The following is a 22,319-nucleotide window of genomic DNA, read 5'->3' as shown; positions in this document are numbered from 1 at the left end:
ACAGGCCTGGGCATTCAGTCCCTACCTGACCTATGTCGTAGCGGTCCCAGTCTCCATTTCAATCACAGTCATGCCCATGTCCTAAAGTCCACAAAGAGGACCCTTCATTTTTATCAAGTTCTTCCAAGAAGTTGTTTCTGCCTCCATGTCTGCTTCAGTAGAATGGAGCTTAGATGTTCTCAAGACGTCCTGGGTGCAGTTTTGATGTCCTTGGGTTGTTCCATGCATCATCATCCCCTGCCTTTGGTTTTCTACTCAGCTGCTTGGGAAAGAAATTTCATTTCTCTTTTCTCCTTGCAGGGGGCTGACCAGAGCAAAAGGCTGACCAAAGGGGAGTACTCTGATCTTTAGGCATTTCCACAACATAAAATTACATTACTGTAACAGGAAAAAAAGTAAGCAAGAACTTTGGCACTGACAGCAGTGTTTTATATTTTCATGCTAATATTTGAGCTCACACTCTTTTTCAGAATTGGATACAACCTTGGAAAACAACTCTTTACGTCTGACCACTCCTCCCATGGATGTGCTATGTGGAGGATCCCCTGAGATTCATTTGGGTGTATCTATCAGCGTATGGGTACAGGAATGATGTCACCTAGGTAAGCCATATAAAATGGAGAAAATGAAGTCTCAGCTGGCTGTCAACATAATACTATGGGTGATTTATTCCATCCTTAGGCAGATGGAGATTTCTTAGTCCTCTTCTCTGACTTCTTTGTCTATAAGATCCACCTTCAATGACTCAAATGTGATGGTGGGGGTCCCAGCTTGTTCAGACAAGTGTGTTTTACTAACCATGTTATATAGCACGAAGAAGAGATCCTTTTAATGAGCACAGAAGAAGGCAGGGTTTTTAATGTCTCCTTTAAAAACACTTAAAATTTTGCAGGTAAGAGGCTGTCATTGCAGATATCAGAACAGACATGGGGAAACCAACCAACCAACCAAACGAAGGAAAAGAAGTGAGAGAGGAGAAGAAAGAGAGAGAGAGAGACAGAGGAAGCAAGTCATAGAAGACACATGCAAGCCATCCACAGAAATAGTTTCTGGCTGATAAAAACTCCTCGAAAATAACACAGGATGTTTGCAATAATAGCAGGTGGCATAACCCAATGCTATGTCAGGGATCTTTCTAATGATTCTGCAACATAGAAGATCATGTTTCTGTGCCCAGGGCTACTCCCTGGCACTGTTTATTTACATAACATGGGTATATCCTTAGAAGCCCAAGGAATTTTAAATGAAGGCTATATATTTGTGGTGGTGCATTCATACCCCCCCATTTCTTCCCTGGGCCGCTTGTTGATCTGGGCCGCTTGTTGATCTCAGAAATTTCCATGAAACCTCGTTGCTGGTGTATTGAGTCTGGCAGTTGAGCACTCCTTGACTGTATCAGAAACTCTGCATGGCTGAGGATAGGAACATACTCCTACTGTCTGGCTCAGGTGTCCAGTAGAACAACACCGAAACCTGGAGAATTTTTTAGTAATTACCACCTGGGACTGCGCCCAGGATGGAAATTTACAGATGACTAAAACCAACCAGCTTGCCAACCTATAAACGGTGGTCCTAAGTGAGGCCCTTTGAGCTCTCCTGGACTGCAGCGGCTGCACCCAGCATCTCCCTCGGAGTGGGAGCCTCTCAGAGCTTGCGACCTTTCGGGCCTGCGATATTCGGAGGACCGCTGGGTCCTGGGTGAGTCCCCTTCGAAGCTCAACCCTTCGCCCATTGAGAGGGAATGCCTAGACATTCGACGTGAATATTTCTTCACTGAAATCAAGGGGAATTTTTAACAGGTATACCTTCTGTATATATTTTTTATATATATATATATATATGTTTCTCTGTGTGTGTGAACTGATAGTAAGCATAATCTATAATTAAGTTGTGATTGTAGTAGACTTACTAACTCACTTTGCAAATATTGATTTCGTTAATGATTAAGCGTTATTAAAGTTTGTAAATGATTAGTTGATAATTAAGCGTTGCTAAATTGTGAATGAAACCTAGACTGCTGCCAAACACATATAGTCCCTGAAATATAAACCCTTAGATGATTTTCCTTTATATGTTTTATCCGTGTAATAAGTAATAGAGTCAACCTTGCCATCGAATTCTGTTAGGTTGCACCTTTATAAATCTCTATTAAAATCACTTTCTGCTAATATCTTTGATGATGATTCCTTAAGCGGCCTCTAAACCACTCATTCGCGACAATATTCTATGCCCAGGTAGAACCAATCCCCATATCTGGAATAAAAGTGGACATGAAGGCCCCCATGTAGTCTTTGTAGAAACATCAAAGCAGACACATCAAAATAAGCATCTTGGTTAGGTGAGTCCTTTCCAAGGGTCCACCTCTAAGATGAATGAACTCTTAAGTCTCAAATGGGTTTTTGGAGGTGCCTGTCATTTACTTATGGCTATTAAAGAAGACTCAGATGGTGAAATTCCTCATACAGGCTTCTGAAATTGGGTGGAACAAGTAATAATTCCAAGGGCTTATCCATACAATTTAACATCTAATTCTGAGAGAACCAGACAACAGTGGTTTGTGTGATGTCCAGATTTTACAAATGCTGGAAGCAGAGGTGCAAGGCAAGAAAGTCTATGATACAGCTGGCGATGAAATCCATGACTCCCAGGTCCACACTTTGTCCACATAATTTTCTGTAATATGTGCTCCCACCTCACTCATCTCTCCAAGATAAACTCAGTATTTAAAGTAGTAAAAAAATCCCTGAAATGTAGTATCATCTTTTGAGTGACAATCCCAGTTCAAGCCCAGGACTTGAACTGCACTGTTATTTTCAAAGCTTTTTTCACCTCTTTGCTCCTCAGAGAATGAATGAAAGGATTCAGCAAAGGTGTGACAATAGTGTTAAGTACATGGACAGTTTTAGTCAAATCTACTTTGTCTTTTAAGGAATGTCTGATGTGGAGAAAAATGGTGGAACCATACCAAATAATCACAACAGTGAGATGGGAAGAGCAAGTGGAAAAGGCCCTTTGTTGGTCTATAGATGATGGGATTCTCAGTATGGTAGAGATGATGTAAATATAGGCGATCAGGGTTACTATGCATGAGCCAAGGATGACAATGGCTGCAATTATGAAGGCCACTAACTCAAAGAGACTGGTGTCTGTGCAAGAGAGAACGATCCATGGGGCTAAGTAACAGAAAAAAGTGATTAATAACATTAGGGCCACAGAAAGAGAATGTGCTAATCATGCATGTAGGTATGGTCATGGACAAGAAACCTGTCGTGGTTTCGCCCTAGCAAGCAACTAAACACCATGCAGCTGCTCGCTCACCCCCCCCTCCAGTAGGATGCGGGAGAAAATTGGGAGGGCACAAGTAGGAAAACTCACGGGTTGAGAAAAAAACAGTTTAATAACTGAAATAAAACAAATTAGAACAGTAATAATAACAATGACAACAACAATAATAGAATATACAAAGCAGGCGATGTACAATGCAACTGCTTACCACCTGCCAACCAATGCCCAGCCCATCCCAAGCTGCGAGAGCCGTCCCCTGCCCCTAGTTTTTATAGTAAGCATGACGCCACATGGTATAGAATACACTGTTGGCCAGCTGGGTCAACCGCCCCGGCTATGCTCCCCCTGTAGCTTCCCATGCACCTGGCAGAGCATGGGAGGCCAAAAATTCCCTGGTGCAAGGACCACCGAGCAACAACCAAAGCATCAACGGGCCATCAACGTTCCTTTCATACCAAATCCAAAACACAGCACCCCCCCCAAGCTACTGGGAAGAAAGTTAACTCTGTCCCAGCCAGAACCAGGACAGTATCCACCCCTTATTCTATACCATCTACGTCATACCTAGGTCTCACATTTTCCAATACATTCCAATTAATCATCACCAATATACACACACAGAGTTATCATTCCCTTAGTCCATGGGCCATCACTCTAAAAAGTCTTTTGAGTTCATTTAGTCCATGACTTTGGGCTCCGTCTGTCATAACAGTCTTTCAGGGCAGGAGAGATGGTGTGTGGTGTTGGATTGTTGCATGCTGAGGCCAGTTCTGGTTCCATTATCGCTGCGCTCATCCGGTTCTATCATCATTGCACTTTGCTCGGTTTCATCAAAGTTCATTCTTCATTAATCTGGGTGATTCTTACTGCAATACCATTGATATGGCATATAGCAACCATAGAAGTGATGACATACAGTATTATATACAATTCAGTTCATTGGCTATTTTCACCCAAAATCAAATCCCCTTGAGGTACACATCGGACTTCCCCATCCTTTCGCATCAGCCACCAAGTGCACCCAGGTCCTTGAGCAAAAGCAATCCCATGGATGGGTTTTCCCTTGCCAGAGGCAGGAGTAACCCAGACCGTTTTCCCCAGCATATTTCTTATGCACGACAGGGACAGAGTAGAGGGGCAGAATCGCCTCCCTCGACTTCCTGGCCACGCTGCTTTTGATGCAGCCCAGGATACGGTTCTGGACTGCAAGTGCACATTGCTGGTTCATCCACCAGTACCCCCCAGTCCTTCTCGGCAGGGCTGCTCTCAATCCCTTCATCTCCCAGCCTGTACTGATACCGGGGGTTGCCCCGACCCAGGTGCAGGACCCTGCACTTGGCCTTGTTGAATCTCATGAGGTTCACATGGGCCCACTTCTCGAGCTTGTCCAGGTCTCTCTGGATGGCATCCTGTCCCTCAGGCGTGTCGACCACACCACCAGCTTGGTGTCATCTGCAAACCTGCTGAGGGTGCACTTGATCCCACTGTCCATGTCATTGATGAAGATATTAAAGAGTACTGGTCCCAATATGGACCCCTGCAGGTCCCTGCAGGACCCCCCCACCCCATCTTGGGCCACTCCACGATCTCAGAAACTCCCATTAAACCTTGACCTTGGTGTAACGAGTCAGGCCGTGAAGCGTCCCTTTACCGTATCATGAACTCTTGCATATCTGAGGTTGGGGAATGTACCGATCATACCAGAAACTTCCACTGCCTGGCCCAGGTGGAGGACGAGTGCGGGGATAATTGTCATCCCCTGAATCCCTTATCTGAGTGGTAGCTCAAGTGGAACGATAACATTGTTTCTGAAACCTTGAGAGTTTTGACGGATGACTGAAGTCAATCCTCTTGCGACCCTATAAACAGCGGTCTCAAGTGAGGGACTTTGAGCTCTCCTGGACCGCAGCGGGCTGTGCCCAGAATCTCTCTCTGAGTGGAATGCTTCTCAGAGTTCACGAACTGGAGAGTTTGCAATATTCGGAGGATTGCCACTGACTGGCATGAGACTTGGGCTGCAACACTCCTCGACTGAAACACTCCTCGAGGCTCAACCCTTTGCACGTTGAGAAATGCCAAGACATTTGACGTATTTCACTGAACTCAAGGGGAATTTTTAACAGGTACCCTTTGTATATTTATCTATTTTTTGTGTCTGTGGTCGTGTGTGTGTGAATTGATTCAAGTACCCACTAGCAAATATAGTCTGCTAAAATCTTGTCATCCACCTTAAAACTGTGAATGAACCTTAGACTGCTGCTAAACACATACAATCCTCTAGACATAGACCATTGACCAAGTCTGTGCCTAGGGGTAGATCCAGCCGCACCTAGACTCATCTCTGAGAAGGAGTTTAGAGAACAAGGGGGTCTACGCTGAACCTCGTGACTCAACAGGAGGGTTTCCTTATTCCTTATGTTTCTCCCATTAGATATAAACCATTGACCAAGTCTGGGACTAGGGGTGGATCCAGCCAGGTCTACTCTGAATCTTGTGACTCAACGGGAGGATCTCCTTACCCTTTTCATATTAGATATAAACCGTTGTTCAAATCTGGGACTAATATTGGATCCAGCTGGGTCTTCTCTGAGCCTCGTGATTCAGCGGGAGGGTGTGCCTTAATCTTCTTGTCCTCAGCCTCTGTATCAATCATTCCAACTCAATTCTCACATGATGTCCTGGTTTTGGCTGGGATAGAGTTAATTTCCTTCCTAGTAGCTGGTATAGTGCTGTGTTTTGAATTTAGTATGACAGTAAGTTTGATAACACACTGCTGTTTTAGTTGTTACTAAGTAGTGTTTACGCTACTCAAGGACTTTTCAGCTTCCCATGTTCTTTCCTCTGTATGTTTCATTCATGTAGTAAGTGATAGAGTGAACCTTGCCATCGAACTTTGTTAAGTCACTTTTATAAATTCCTATTAAAATAACTTTCTGCTAACACCTTCAACAGTGATTCTTTGAGCGGCCTCTAAACCACTCACTCGTGACAGTGGGACACCAATTGTCACCGATCTCCATCTGGACATTGAGCTGTTGACCACTACCCTCTGGATGTGACCATCCAACCAATTCCTCACCCACCGGACAGCCCACCCATCAAATCCATACCTCTACAGTTTAGAGGGAAGGATGTTGTGGGGGACCATGTCAAAGGCCTTACAGAGGTCCAGATAGACGACATCTGTAGCCCTTCACATGTCCACTGATATAGTCATGCCATCGTAGAAGGCCACTAGGTTGGTGAGGCAGGACTTGCCCTTGGTGAAGCCATGCTGGCTGTCTCCATGTGCCTTAGCAGAGCTTCCAGGAGGATCTGTTCCATGATCTTCCCAGGCACAGAGGTGAGACTGACTGGCCTGTAGCTCCCCGGGTCTTCCTTTTTTCCCTTTTTAAAGATGGGGGTTGTTTCCCCTTTTCCAGTCAGTGGGAATTTCACCAGACTGCCACGACTTCTCAAATATGATGGACAGTGGCTTAGCAACTTCATCCGCCAGTTCCTTCGGGACCCATGGATGGATCTCATCGAGTCCCATGGACTTGTGCACCTTCAAGTTCCTTGGATGGTATTAAACCTGATCTTCTCCTACAGTGGAACCTGGTCTTTATTCTCCCAGTCTCTGCCTTTGCCTGCTGCAGCTTGGGCAGTGAGGCTTGCCCGTGAAGACCGAGGCAAAAAAGTCATTGAGTACCTCAGCCTTTTCCGTATCCCGGGTAACCAGGTCTCCCATTTCATTTGGGAGAGGGCCCACATTTTCCCTAATCTTCCTTTTATCCCCGACGTACCTATAGAAGCTTTTCTTGTTGCCACTGGCCAGATTTAATTCTATCAGGTCTTCAGCTTTCCTAGCCTGATCCCTGGCTGCTCGGACAATTTCTCTGTATTCCTCCCAGGCTACCTGTCCTTGCTGCCACCCTCTGTAGGCTTCCTTTTTGTGTTTGAGTGTGTCCAGGAGCTCCTTGTTCATCCATGCAGCCCTCCAGGCATTTTTGCCTGACTTCCTCTTTGTTGGAATGCATCGCTTCTGAGCTTGGAGGAGGTGATCCTTGAATATTAACCAGCTTTCTTGGGGCCCTCTTCCCTCCAAGGCTTTGTCCCATGGCACTCTACCAAGCAGATCCCTAAAGTGGCCAAAGTCTGCTCTCCTGAAGTCTAGGGTAGTGAGCTTGCTGTGCTCCCTCCTTGGTGACCTAAGGATCTTGAACTCCACCATTCATGGTCACTTCAGCCAAGGCTGCCCTAGAGCTTCACATTCCCCACCAACCCCTCCTTGTTCGTGAGAACAAGGTGCAGCATAGCACCTCTCCTCATTGGCTTCTCTAACACTCGGAGAAGGAAGTTACCATCGACGCATTCTAGGAACCTCCCAGATTGCCCACGCCCTGTCAACAGATGTCAGGGTGGTTGAAGTCCCCCATGAGGACCATGTGAGCGTGAGGCTGCTCCTATCTGTCTATAGAGGGCCTCATCCAGTCGGTGTTCCTGGTCAGGTGGCCTGCAGCAGATCCCACTCTAATGTCACCAGTCCCTGCCCTCCCTTTAATCCTGACCCATAAGCTCTCGGTCGGCTCCTCATCCATTCCCAGGCGAGGCTCCATGCACTCCAGCTGGTCGTTGACATAGAGGATGACACCCCCTCCTCGTCTCCCCTGCTTGTCCTTCCTAAAAAGCCTGTATCCTTCCATTCCAATACTCCAATCATAGGAACCATCCCACCACGTCTCCATGATGCCAATAAGATCGTAACCCTGCAGGCATGTGCATGTCTCTAACTCCTCTTGTTTATTCTCCATGCTACGTGTGTTTGCATTGAGGCATTTAAGTTGGGCCCCCAATGAAGCTGTCTTACTGGCTGGGGTTCCTTTGTGCTGCTCTTCAGGTGCTCTCCCACTGACCTGTGATCCTTCTCCAGGCTCTGAGCATCTATTGCTGTCACTGGCATCAAACTAGTAGGAATGGGATGGATTGAGGTTCCCCTCCCCTAGCAACTTCAGTTTAAAGCCCTCTTCACCAGCTTGGCAAGCCTATGACCAAAGATGCTCTTCCCCTTCATCAGCCCCTATTAGACCAGGTTTCTCAAAGCGAGTCCCATGGTCTAAGTAGTTGAACCCATGGCTGTGGCACCAGTCCTGTAACCATTTGTTGACTCGCCAACTTCAACTGGCCCTTTCAGACCCCTTTCCTTTGACCGGGAGGATTGATGAAAAAACCACCTGTGCTCCAGAGTCCCTTACCGTTGCTCCCAGGGCTCTGTAATCCTTCTTGATACTCCTCAGACTGCTCCTGGCTGTATCACTGGTGCCCGCGTGAAACAGCAGCGGCGGATAATAGTCAGTGGACTGTACAAGGCTTGGTAGCCTCTTGGTGACATCCCTGATACGAGCCCGCAGTAAGCAGCACACCTCTCTAGAGAGTGTATCCGGTTGGCAAATGGGTGCCTCCGTACCTCTCAGAAGAGAGTCGCCTACTCCTATCACCCGTCGCCTGTTCTTAGTTGCGCTGGTTGTTATACGGGGGGCAGATCGGGCTGCCTTACTCAGCTCCAGCGTCTCTCCTTGTGTGACGGGGCTTTCCTCTTCAGTCTGCAGAGCGGTGAAGCGGTTCTGCAAGGGCACCTTAGGCTTTGAGGGAAGTCTCTTCCTCCTGCTGCTCCTTGCCATTGCAACCGTCCATCCTTCTGCATTATTGCCCCCCCTCCCTTCTGCATGTGCCGGTGGGGGAGTTTTTGGCTGTTTGGCCGTGGGCTGCAGGTCCACTGCAGACTGTGCTTGTAACCAGCTCTCTAACTCCTTCTCTGCCTCCCTGATGTTACACAGCCTTCTCACCGCCTCCTGCAGCTCAGCCACCTGCTGCAGGAGGTCCTCATCAGTGTCATCTGGGATCTCCACCCATGCATCCTCTGTCCATAGGTCTACCAGCTCCAAATAAGCTCAGGCCTGGGACATCTCCCTGCCACACACGCACACACTTGCCTGAGCTGTGTCACAGGTAAGCCTATGCTCAGCTCTGTCCCCTGATGTTCCTGACTTGTTTCAAGGCCTCCTGAAAGGAGGAAGCTACGTGCCAGCAACCATGCAATCACCTTATTACACATAATAATATCCACTGAGATACCTCTATGATTAGAAAACTTCTCCAACAAAGTTTCTACATAAAGATTCATTGCATTCCGAATATGTGCTTTCTGCTCTTCACAGAAATTTTCTAAAACTTCAGTTCAGTACATATAATCAAAGAGCATCAGATCCTGAGTAAGTTTGGATTAATCTTTCCAGCCCTGCTTTTGAGACTAAAAGTTACTTACACCGTAGAATCCATTTATTTTGATACACCTACTTAATTAAGGAATTATGTTTTCTTTCCTATCCACTGTGGGACAAATTTATAGGAGCTAGTGACATGTTAGTGGCAAAGCCATTAATGGCAAAGTCATTAATGTTAATGAAAGCACACTTGGTTAAGAGGTTTTCTGAAAGGCAGCTCCTACTTTACATAGTAGAAAGGTTTGTCGCCTTTCTGGACAACAAGAAAATTTCCTTGCAATTCTGTCATAAAACTTTGGTTCATTTTCCACCAAAAATGGAGAACTGTTTCATATGCAGCACAGAAGATGAAGTCTTTCAGGTGGCTTCTGGTGGTGTCATTGTGCTTCCAAAGTTAATACATTTACTACTGCATCTCTTAGTTAACAAAGGTAGCAGGTTCTCAGCTCTTGCTTGGTAGCACAATCTTGCCATGGCTTGTCCATTCCTGAATTTCCTCAGGAGCAAAGATTCCAAATGAGCACTTCCTGCTTAACTCTCCATCGAAGTCTTACTTGTTTGGGAATATTAAGTGCATTCTGGGAAACAATACTGACCATGCTTTACATTCTTGACCCTCATTTAGCATAGAAAGGAGTTAAGGCAACATTTTCCAGGAAGATTCACTTGTTCACTCTTTTTTGTTTGGTTAAGATTGCAATAAATAATAAATAAATGAATGCATAAATAAATAGTGGATGGAAGTTTCTAATATTTCCAGGGTGCTGTACTACACAGGAAAATTGTCTCTTAGAAGCGGCTCAGAGATCAGATGCATATAGGTCCTGCATTTCTGACATTTCCATGCCATGGCTAAGAAGGAGGAGAGATGCTTTTTCCTGAAATGGAAGCGCATGCCTAGGGGGTTCTGCAGAGCCCCGTCCTTGGGCTGAGACTCCTAAGGACCTTGCTGGTTTAGGAGGTAGGTTTGACTCTCACAGATGGCCTCACATTGACTGGAGAAGTTCTGCAAGTGAGCTGAAGGGCAAGACCAGACCTTGGCAAATTGGAGCAAAATGGACTTCATTGTTCTCCGTGAACACTGTGAGGAAGAGATAAAGAGACGATCTCAAATGGCAGCCGGCAGGATTGACTTTAGAACAACCTTTCTGAGAAGAAGGATGGTGAATCACTGGCACAGACTGGTTGAGACTCTTCTGTTCTTCCAGGCACTGCAGTTTTTCATTGTATCATTCATCTGCCTAACACAATCCCCCTGGATGTGGTATAGTCAGCCTGGAAAATAGTGGCCTGCATGGAAGCTCTAAAATCTCTCTCTAACCAAATGGTTAGTGCAAGCTGCAACGGGAAAGCGATGCCTTTTCTTCAAAGTGGTGCCGCCTTCTTCCCAGTTTTAAGCATGAGCTACCAGGTGGAGAAGAATCTGCAGACGCATCTGTAAAGTTTCACCGGGAAAGGAAGGTGAAAGAACCGGGCCCAGAAAAGAAACATTACAGTAATGTCATCTTAGAGGGACTTCTAAGAAAGGTTGTGTCGTGGTTTAACCTGGCAGGCAGCCAAATACCACGCAGCCGCTCACTCACTCCTCCCGCCCCCCCAGTGGGACGGGGAGAGAATCGGAAGGGTAAGAGTGAGAAAAACTCGTGGGTTGAGATAAAGACAGTTTAATAGAACAGAAAAGGGAGAATAATGATAATAAATAATGATAGAATATACAAAATGAGTGATGCACAATGCAATTGCTCACCACCCGCGCTGACCGATAACCAAGTAGCGATCGGTCCTTCCTGGATCACGCCTACCCTTCATATACTGAGCATGACGTCACATGGTATGGAATACCCCATTGGCCAGCTGGGCTGGCTGTCCTGATTATGTTCCCTCCCATCTTGTGTACCTAGCTCAGTCAGTAGGCACGGGAGCTGTCCTTGGACTAGGAGGGCACTTAGCAACAACTGAAAACATCAGTGTGTTATCAACATTCTCCTCATACTAAATCCAAAACACAGCACTAGGAAGAAATTTAACCCTATCCCAGCCGAAACCAGGACAGGTTGGCAAGTTTTCCTTCTGTCCTAAGGGGAAAGTGATGACTGCCAAGGATACAGTGCACTGGATACTTGTGCCGCTCTTCATCCATTCTCTTACAGCTCAAGTAATTTGTAACAGCACAACATCTCAGTTCAAATTGCAGCACTGCAAATTGCAGGAGACAACTGAGGGATGCTTTCCCACTCTAGTGCATGCCCCGATGTAAACTGCAAACTGCTTATGTGTTTCATGAGCTTGTGCAAAAAGGAGTAAAAACTAGGACAATCCCTCAGTGTTCCGAACAGATTCTGCCTTTAATTGTAAGTAACAAAGGGATTGGTATAATTCAAGGAACCAAGTCATTTTAATTTGATGAGAAAAGCCATGTAGAGGTGTTTGTGCAAGCCAAGACTTAGTGCTGGAAACTGCCCAAAATCTTAAAGAAAATGTGTACAAGAAATCAAAGTTGCTGCCTTATCACAGGTGATTTTATCACAGATTTGAGCACATCTGCGTGTCATCTCTTCCTTCAATTGTCACAAAGATGCATTTCTGAACTGTTTTTTTTTTTTCTTTCCATTTTCACAGGGGATTTTCCTGAAAAACACACCCTTTCTTGACAGAGGCTTTCTCCAAAAAGTGTAAGCAGGATCAAAAAGCAGAAAGAATTTGTGAAGAAGGCTTGGCAAAAAAAAAAGAAAAGTCCTGAAAAATAAAACCAAAAAAACATTCCACCAGGTGGGACTCTAGGAGAAATGGGTGAGGGTTGAGATAATGTTCTGGTACTTGTCAGATGTTCTCCTTACACACAGTTCCTGTAGTAACATTGAAAGTCCATTAACACAAGGCCGATGATGTATGTTGGTGCAAAGAATTACTTCAGAATTAAGAGTCTTTTACTCTATTCCTTTAGATTTCGGTGAACCTGCTTTTGTTTTACTCTGGGAATGTGGTGGCATATCTAAATGTTACAGCACAGGGATTTCTTTCTCCCTCACTTCTGTATTTGAACCCAGTTAGTAGGATAGACCTAATTCTTCCTTTGAACTGCCTTTTGCTACAGAGGAAGGCATAGAGCTTGTGAGCAAAGGACAGGGAACAACCTCCTCCTGCACTCATACAAGCTCATCCCGGTGTTTACTTTTGGTCAGCCACCACTGTGTCCACATAGGTGCATGCCCCTCCCCAAAAAATGATGCAGTCAAGTGTTAACCAAGTCCTCAAGCCAGACACAAAACTGCTATCCAGTATCTGAAGGCTGTAAGGGGGCAAGACACAGGTATGTAACATGCTTGCTGTTATTACTGTGTCATGTTTAACTGCAGAAAAGCATAGTCATATTGATCATAAAAGATCTCTTGCAATGTGCATTTGTGAAGGGTCTAGAGAACAAGTCCTATGAGGAGCAGCTGAAGGAACTGGGGTTGTTTAGTCTGGAGAAAAGGAGGCTGAGGGGAGACCTTATCGCTCTCCACAACTACCTGAAAGGAGATTGCAGTGAGGTGGGTGTTCGTCTCTTCTCTCAAGTAACAAGTGGTAGGACAAGAGGAAACAGCCTCAAGTTGTGCTAGGGGAGGTTTAGATTGGATACTAGGAAAAATTTCATCACCAAAAGGGTTATCAAGCACTGGAAGAGGCTGCTCAGGGAAGTGGTTGAGTCACCATCCCTGGAGGTATTTAAAAGACCTGTAGACGTGGTGCCTAGGGACGTGGTTTAGTGGTGGACTTGGCAGTGTTAGGTTTACGGTTGGACTTGATGGTCTTAAGGGTCTTTTCCAACTTAAATTGTTCTATGAGCCTACGATTCTATTTTTAAACATCGAATTATTAATTTTGGAGCTTAGTTTAAAAGATGAAAGTGATTATATTTTCAGAACGTAGTTTCCATTTCTACCTGCTTGCGGAGCTGCTAAAACTTTTACTTTTGCTAGGCATTGCTTATGCTAGAAAATTTAATTGTAAGGCTTTCAGAGGATGGAAAACAAGGAATTTCTTCTTAGATAATTGGTCATAATAGTGTCTGTAGGCACGACAAGCCTTTCAGTCGTGCTCATTGACAAAAAGAGTTCGTAAGAGAGGATGAGAACTAAAAACCAAAAAATCAGCCCCCGCCTCACCCCTCAAATCCCCCCTCCCCAACCAGATGAGAGTAATACTGCGTGTTGTTGCACTTCTATGGCCCTCCAGGGAACAGGCTTCCCATCTGTGCAGAAGACATCTCCACCTGTTTTTTCTGCTGCTGTCTTCACGCTTGCTGCTCACTGCTATGAGAGAGAACCTGTCAACTAAAAAAAAAAAAAGAAACATATATCAGTGTGCACCAATCTGCACCAATCTGCATGCAGCAATTGGCATCCATTGATTATCCCTCCCTCGAACTTAGGAACGTTCATACTAATTTCTTAGGAACGTTCATAGTAATTGGATTGTGTTTGAACGCAAAATTCTCGTAACAAAGTGGCTTGATATAGTTATATCCAGAATTTATGTAGGAGGAGGGCTCCATGCAGTCTTTTCATTTACGCCACCTGTGTTAGTACAATCAATATCATAAATTTAATAACGTTTTTAAAAGCCTAGTATGACTTCAGGGGGATACCCTACTCTGGACAGGGGATTCCCTGGGGAGTGCCGGTGGAAGGAATCTGAAGCAGGAGCAAGGTACCTCAAGCAGTAATCCATGAAAGGTCCACGATGACCACTGAGGTGAGATCAGGGGAGGAGTAAATGGAAGATTTCACGTGATGCCCAATTTACTACCACTTCTGAATGGATGCCCAAAGTTCGTTTCCTCTCATGCCAAAGCAGCAGGAGCTGCTGGAGGTGGTGGTGCCCAGAGGGCTGGGGACCCAGAGCACACCTCACCCCAAGCTGCAGGGGCCATCGCAGGCAGGATCTAGGGCCCGGCCCAGGGACTGTGAACGGCAGCTGCAGTGGCTCCTGCCAGGGTTCCCCAGAGCAGCTGGGCCCCTCCAGGCACATTCACATGTGCACCCCAGGCATGACTACACCTTCAGGCTGGCCGCACAGATCAATGTGGGTAGAAACACTCTGCAAATGCTGATGACCCCAGCAGCCTCATCCAGTTCACCTCTGGCTGATCAGGACGAGGGTCTGTCAGTGGGGCACACGTACGTGTGTAAACATACATATACACGTACAATACAGATCTCCCAGTCGCTGCCCTAGACACGCAGGGTGTGCAGTGCCTGCCCTTGGATCCCCAGTTTCTGGCACCTGGGCATGTGAGCCCTGAGGTCCAGCACCACTACAACAGCTGGTACAGACCCTCCTGGCTCACCCACACCAACCTACCACCCTCATAGTTGCTGGCATCTGTGCGGGCAAGCCCCTGAGGCCCCCAACCGCACTCCAGCTGCTGGGACACAGACCCACAAACACATCCACAGACCCGTATGTGTGATGTATCTCCCCAGAAACCGGCCTTAGACACTCAGCCTACGCAGTAGCTGGCCCTTAGATCCTCCCATCTCCACTTGCCTCACACACACAAACGGGTCTCTCGGGTGGTGTCCAGACCTCGTGGTCTCTGCAGTGTTTGGCTTGGTCCTACTGTTGGACCCTGCAGTATGCCTGATACCAAGCCAAAAGTTATGGCCACTTCCATACCTGGTTTACAAGTTTCTTACCCTACTCAGGCAGGCTGGCTGGCCTCTCCAGTTCCTGGCACCCCAGCCACCTGGGGCCTGGTGACTCATGGTCCCCTGCTCTGGTTGCTGGCCCTCAGACAAGACTTCAATCTTTAACCAACCTTTAACCAATCTTTCATCTCTGAGCAGTCAGGTTTTCCTGTAGGGTTTCAACGGTTAAAGTGCACCCTGCTGCAGCCAGGAGAGAGTAAAAAGGCACTGGAAAAGCAAACAGCTTCCTGTGGAAGGCTTTATCTTGAAGATAAGGCAGGTATTTCCATTCTCATTCTAAACTTCACATTGTGTCTGGATGACTTCTCCGGTTTGACATTTTGTCACCAGGAAACGAAGTTGCCAAACAACCCTTCTGTCTTTCTTGGAAGGAGCCGTAGATTGTAGGAAAGTGACACAAGTCCAAAAGTAGGGGAAAGGAGTTTTTTCCACCCTCTGCAGGTTGATCCAGCCCTTCCATGTCTTTTGTATCTTTTCAACCTTCTTTTGGTTGTTGAGATTGCATCAGTGTGTTCTTCCCACCTGTGGGAATGATCGTGCTTCAGGTTTCACACTGCATTTGTGCCTCCTTGGTTTCACACCCAGGCAGAAAACACACAAAGTTTAAAATCAACATAGAGCTTGATCTCTCACTTTGGATACAAACACCAGTGGAGTGTGAAAAGCTGTGGAAATCATTGCAAATGCTGAAAGGAAGAGGCTGACATTCTTCCAGGAAAAGTAGGTATGTCTGAGGTAAGCACGGTGGCTGTCTGAATGAGCCTTGCAGTCTAGTGCTGGGGGAGGGAGGGGCAGAAGCAAGTCTGACACAGCGCGTATATGTGGTCTGTCAGTTCCCACAGTGCTGCAACAGAATCATGGTTCCTGCTCTTCTCGGGGGCTTGGGCCTTAGGGAACTCGTTCTCAAAATCATTAGAGAGATGGAGTTTCATCAGAAGGCAAGACGAGATGAGGCAGAGCACATGGCCAGACAAGTGCACCAACAAGCAGCCTGTTTATACATGACCAGCTCCTTTTATCCCCTTATCTGCCTTTTCCCACATGCGTTTCTCTTCAGGCCACCTTGGTCCTTCCCTTTCCCCACCTTTAACTGCTTGCTTTAAACATCCCGTAGTATCTTTTGTCCAATCCCAAAATGCTGCTCCTGGCATCCCATAATAAGTCCCTCCAGCCTGCAGGCAGTAAAGTTCCTCAGCCTGCAAGGGGCCAAAATCAAAGAGAAAGTCACGTGAGATAAACTACGGGTCAGAGCTGGCTTCTCAGCTTAGCCATCCGTTGTGTAGCTGTTGACAGACAGTGTCTCTTGCTTCTCGGACAAAGCCCAAAGCCAAGCACAGAGACATAGTGGAAGGACCCTTCTCTCTCCTCCACGTATCCCCAATCCTAACAGTTAATGTCTTATGGAACCGGGGAGGCCACCTGGCTGAGCTCTCACATTTTAGAGACAATGAGAGCCAAGAGCTACTGCTGGAGGTCAGAGCTACTGCTGGAGAGGAGAGGCTGGTGTCTCCCATTCTCTGCTTCCCTTTTGTCTTCAGAAGAGCTGGAACATGTTGGTGTTTCCTGGCAGGAAAGTGAGTGTCACTGTGACCCTGGGAGCCCACAATGTAAATAGGAAAGAGCTGAGCCAGCAGAATTTCCACGTTGGACACTGGGTCATCCACCCCAACTATTCAGGAGATAGCCTTGTAAATGACATCATGCTGCTGCAGGTACACCCCCCCACATCCTTGGCATCTGAGGGATCTCCCCCTGCTCACTTCCCCAACCCCATGAACTTGTTCCCACTCCCTATGCTCTCTCTGCTTGGCAGCCCAACGCCAAGCTGAATAAGAAAGTGAGTTCTATCCCCTTGCCCTATCACAACGAGGATGTGCTACCAGGAACTGTATGTGAAGTGCCTGGCTGGGGCGAGACATGGATAACAGGGTAAACGACTAGTGTGCTGATGGAGATGGACCTGAAGGTGCAGCATGAGGAAATGCGTGAGACGGCTTTCAAACACTGTCGGCCTGTGCCCATGATCTGTGCTGGCAATGAGAATGGCAAAAAACCAACCTTCCATGCAAGTGTTGTTTTGGGCTCCAAGGTTGGGACCAGACAGCCAGATTGGTTCTCAAGTGGGGGACGAAGGCAACTAAAATGAACTAGATTCTTCAGGATGATGTGTGGAGGCTCCTCTCAGGAGCTCTGGAGATGATGTGCTCCCTGAACCAGGGTGCAGTTGCCCCAGCTGTCAGCATCGTGTGCCTTTTTGCATACCTGGGGATATTCTACCCAGCCTAGCCACTGCTCCAGCAGGCTCCAGATCTCATGTAAATCCTTTGCCATATCCTCCTGGCACAGTGGGATGGCTCGGATATTCCCATGTGTCTAAAGTAGGACTATGTTCTTCTTTTCAGGGTTGTGAAGGCAGTTTCCCAACCTCAGACGGACACCAGGCCTGAATTGCTTCATGGATCGGCTTAGAGGAGCAGTGAGGCAGCTACAAGCCCTGTGGAGCTGGGCCTGGAGGGAGATGGTCGAAAGAGGAGGTTCTTCACACGTAGGGAGGCAAGAGGGCCAGTTTCTTCCTTAGGGCAGGGAAGCTGTGCTCTGACACGTCTGACTCCTCCCTTTTACCTCACAGGATATTTCTGGTGGCCCATTTTACCTCACACGGTATTTCTGGTGGCCCATTAGTCTGCAATGGGAAGGCTCATGGCAGTGTTTCTTATGGACACAAATATTGCATCTTCCCTGAAGTATTGACAAGAATCTCCTATTTTGAACCCTGGATACGTGAAGAGCTGAGGAAGTTTGCACTCCAAGACCTCTCTGACTCTCCCTCCTCTGACTAAAATGCTTAGTGCCCCATTTCCACAATGCATCAAACACCTGCTGATGCTCAGAGGCTTCCAGGAGCAGTTGAAATGGGGTCAGCGATGCCCTCATGGCATACGCACAGGCTTCTGCACTAAGGAATGTCTCCATGGCAAGGTAGAAAAGCAGGTCCCAAGCACGCACAGTTTCACATTATTCCCTTCCTCCCACTGCTGCCCAACAGTGCTACCTCCTGCTCTGCTTTCTGGCCACCAATAAAAACATGTTCAAACTCGTTTGTGCATGCAGCCCTCTTGGGCACAGCATGGAACACCTGGGTGTGAGAATGAGGAGATGACACTCTCTGGGACAGGCTGAGCAAGGTGGTGGCTGGGGCAGGACCAGGAGTCTTCAGAGTGTATCAAAACAGAAGTGGACAGGGCACAAAAGTTCACTGAGGGATAAGGGCAGAAAGCAGAAGTACAGAGTTCTCCCTGATGCCTACTGGATGGATGGATGGATTGGTGGATGAATGGAAGGACAAATGGATAGAGGAATAGGTGGAAGGAAGGGTGGGTGTTTGATGGCAAAAGGGGGGTTACGGGGGGACCTTTAAATGCTGATGTCAGGGTGATCTGAAGTGTCCTTATCCAAACTCCCACCAACACAACTCACTCACTCAGGAAGACACTATGCTGGAAAAATGTCAGGGGTCCGTTTCTGCCTGTGGCCAAGCAGAGATTTGGTTACGCACCCTGCTGGGCTATGGACAGAGAGAAGATACTGCTACTACTCCACAGCTCAGCTCAGCTCCAGGGGGCACCACTCCCACAGGAACCTGCTGTCCCAGGTGAAGGGTCCACAGGGCATGCAATGCAGATCTCAGTCCCTGCTGGCTAGCAGTGCTATCCCCCGTCTTCCTTTGCTTCCTCCAGTCAAGCCAGCAAGAAGATACAACTGCCTTTCCAAAGCCTTACCCAGCCTTTCAGAAACAGAGGCATCACAACATCCAAGGGGAGATCACGTGGGTTTCCAGTACCAACCTGGAGCCATCTCAGGATCCTTAGAGAGATTCTAAATCCAGCCCATCTATTCACACTCTTTCTGTTCTTTCCGTCCTCGAAAACCTCAGCAAAGTGTTTGCTTCACAGCTGTAAAATGCTTTAGGGTATTGAAATATGGAGATTTTTCTCATATTGGATCATCTGAGCAGGATGTGGTTGGGCAAGGATGTGCCTTTGTGGAGTGGTGATGGGCTAGAAAAATTCAAAGATGGCAAAGGAAAAAGCAGAATTGCAGAGAGACCACCCTGACCACTCATGCAAGGGAGAGATGCATTTCTTATTGTCTGGCTGGCCAGAAGAAGAAGGATTTATTGAATCTGAACTGCTACTTTAGACAGACTCTTCTTCTTACCTGAATCTCTGTGAAGGAACCAGTTCCCCCGGGAAGACAACAGTTCTGACAAACAATGGGTCTCACATCCCTCCCTTTATCACTCCAGAGCTGTGGTTAAGCACACTTTCAGCAGCATTGTGCTTAGTAGAGGAAACAGCTAAGACCCTGCTAGTACCCAAAAGCACTGCATTACCCCACTCAGTACACACTTTGGCATCTGTACAAGGACAGAAACAGCCCCAGAGGCTCCACTCTAGCTGTAGAAAGACATCTCCTCCTTTTGAAGTCCTCTTGTTTCACTCCAAGTACTTGGCTCCCTTCTTTCATAATACGGAAACAAGTAACATCCAAAATTACTATGTATGAGTACAAGAGGCTACGGGATGTCCCACTATATCACAATAATTCTCAAGGCTTCCTCTCAGTCATCCCAAGCAACAAACCCGTATTTCTGGTTGAACGCCACTCAATTCCTGGGTCTGTCATGGGAAAAAATATCATGGCCAGAAGGGACCCTACAATCTTGCACATCACTCCCAGGCTTTGCATCCAGTCTGCACCCCGGTGGCTTTGCTCTTACATCCCATAACATCCCTTTCCACCCAAATTCCACCCTACAATATCCCTTTCTAGGTCCAGCACTTTCTTCTCTCGCATGCAGTCTTAGCTGTGTGCCGTGTGAGCATGAAAGGAGTAGTCAGCAGCATCAATGACCATGTGGAAAGTGAACATGGCCTCCACAGGCTGCTTTCCTGTATTCTTCTACAAGTACTCTGTCTCCATATGGGTTCTGAAGCTGTGAGTCACCATAACCAACGAGATCTGGCACAGTGGCACTAGGAACGTTGAGGAGGGAGAGAATAGCAAGAGCGCCGACCTGCCTAGGTAAAGATACAAGAAATGAGAAAAACAAAATCTTTTTTTTGTAGGATACACTGTGAGATGGGTGACAGTGTCAGCACCCCCTCCTCACCAGGAACATGGAAAGGAGCCTTAATGGCCATGAAGATCCCCTGCCACAGAGTCTGCAGTGGTCACGTTGCCCTCCTTCCTCACCACGTCTGCCATGCTATGGGGGCCGCAGGAACATCCACTGCAGGGACTTCAGCATTCGCTAGGCCCATCTACTTCCTAGCACGGGGGCCGTGGGGACTGTAGGTGGGAGAGTGGGATTGTATTCCCCAGACATAGATCACTCTTCTCATCCCACCTCTCAGTTTGCTGAGCTTGCTGTATTTTGTCAGAAGGCTACATAGCATCATGTTTGCATGAGGTGAGGGGTGACAAGACCTGAGCAGAGAAGAAGGGGCCATGTTAGCCACCTGGAGAGGACAGAAAAAAACACAGAGCCAGCACTTGCCCCACACCCTTCCTGTAGTTACGAAAACCTCTCTTCAAATTTCCCTATTCACAAGCTAGTACTGTGCTCTAGTCCATTCCCTTTCTCAGCCCACCTCCTCGCCCTGGTTCACAAGTCCTACTCCACAACAGCCCAGAAGGTGTCCACAGACCTGTGAAGGCAGGACAGCCTAGAGATTAGAGCTACGGATGCAGAGAAGGGCAACCTGGATGCCTGGGGTTTCTAAAGGCAAAACAGGGGGACCACAGGTTCAAAGCAAGGGAGGACCGGTTTCAGCGCGAAGGCAGTGGAGTAGAACAGTGGGAGTCCAAATAAACTGCATTCTAACGACACAGCGGGATCGCTGGGTTACAGACATCTAAGTTTCCAAGTGGGCGGAGGGCAGTGCGGACTATGGGGCAGAGCAAGGATGGGACCAACACCTTGTTTCCCTAGAAGACAGGAGGATCTGAGTTGGACAGTATCTGCATACACTTAGAAGCAGAGAGGTCTATGGGTTAGCAAAGATGCCTGGGCCATGGGTCTGTGGGTACATCCTCCTGCTGACACAGTGCAGGCTGTCATGGGCTAGTCTAGAAGCTCTTCCACTAGGGTACCATGGAGTAGCTCTCCCCCAAACCCCAGGATTATGTGGGGGAGAGGGCAGAGGGAGAGGGAAGCATTCTTTTGGAGGGTGACACTGTGTGTCTCAGGCTGAACATTGGCTCCTGGAAGACTTCTTGTCCTGGTTGTGGAACAGAGGTCACCTGATCCCAAGTGATGGGTATTATCACAATAGCGTCTTGATGACCCTCCATGTTAAAAAAAATCTCAATGTTAAAATTTTAACACTGATTGTATGTAAAGGGCACCCAATTGTACGACATCTAAAGAGATAGGCTCAATCCAGTGTTGTAGTGACAGGTAGTGAGCTGATACCAGCAGGATATTGTGATCTTTCACGTACAGGATGCCAAACAGAAAAAAGCTCTCCTGTGTTATTTCCCTTCGCTGCTGTTAATGACAAAAGTTCCAAGGGACACAGAGTATGATTAGCAAATCCAAGGGACAAAAGTCCACTGAAAGTTACTGAACATTCTAGACAAGTGGTCTGAGCTGCCTTTGGTATCACGGGGGAGATTCGGACATTTCTGACATCCTGTTGGCAATTCTATGGCATGAATCCCTACATGCTAAGCAGACTATCTTTCAGCTGAAAAATGCTTTGAACGTGCTTACTTCTCTTTATTACTCAAAGAGTATATTGGGGCAATAATGTTTCCTGGGAACTTAGGACCCTTTTAGATGTCCCAGGCTAGTCCATTTTGTCTCCAGCTGCTGCTCCAGAAGGTATATGGTACATCCTGTGTTGTATCACCCAAACCATGGCAATGGCTCTGATACCCTAGAACACTTCTATTTAAGCCATTTTTGAAAGTCAGAAGGGCGATTCCATTGAGATGTTCTGGTATGTTCAGCTTGGCCTGCAGCTCCTAGTGTACAGGAGCTGAATCTTGTGGAGCCCCTAAGCCGTATCTA

General features: G+C 47.1%; 1 protein-coding gene across 1 annotated transcript in view; it reads right to left on the bottom strand.

The window, feature by feature from the left end:
* The window catches only part of LOC142091595 (epimerase family protein SDR39U1-like), a 300,851-nt gene that overhangs the window by 176,941 nt on the left and 101,591 nt on the right, over window positions 1–22,319 (bottom strand).

Source organism: Calonectris borealis, chromosome 22 (assembly GCF_964195595.1).
Source record: "Calonectris borealis chromosome 22, bCalBor7.hap1.2, whole genome shotgun sequence".
Lineage (NCBI taxonomy): Eukaryota > Metazoa > Chordata > Aves > Procellariiformes > Procellariidae > Calonectris > Calonectris borealis.
The sequence above is the reverse complement of the archived record's forward strand: the minus strand, read 5'-3'. Positions and strand labels throughout refer to the sequence as shown.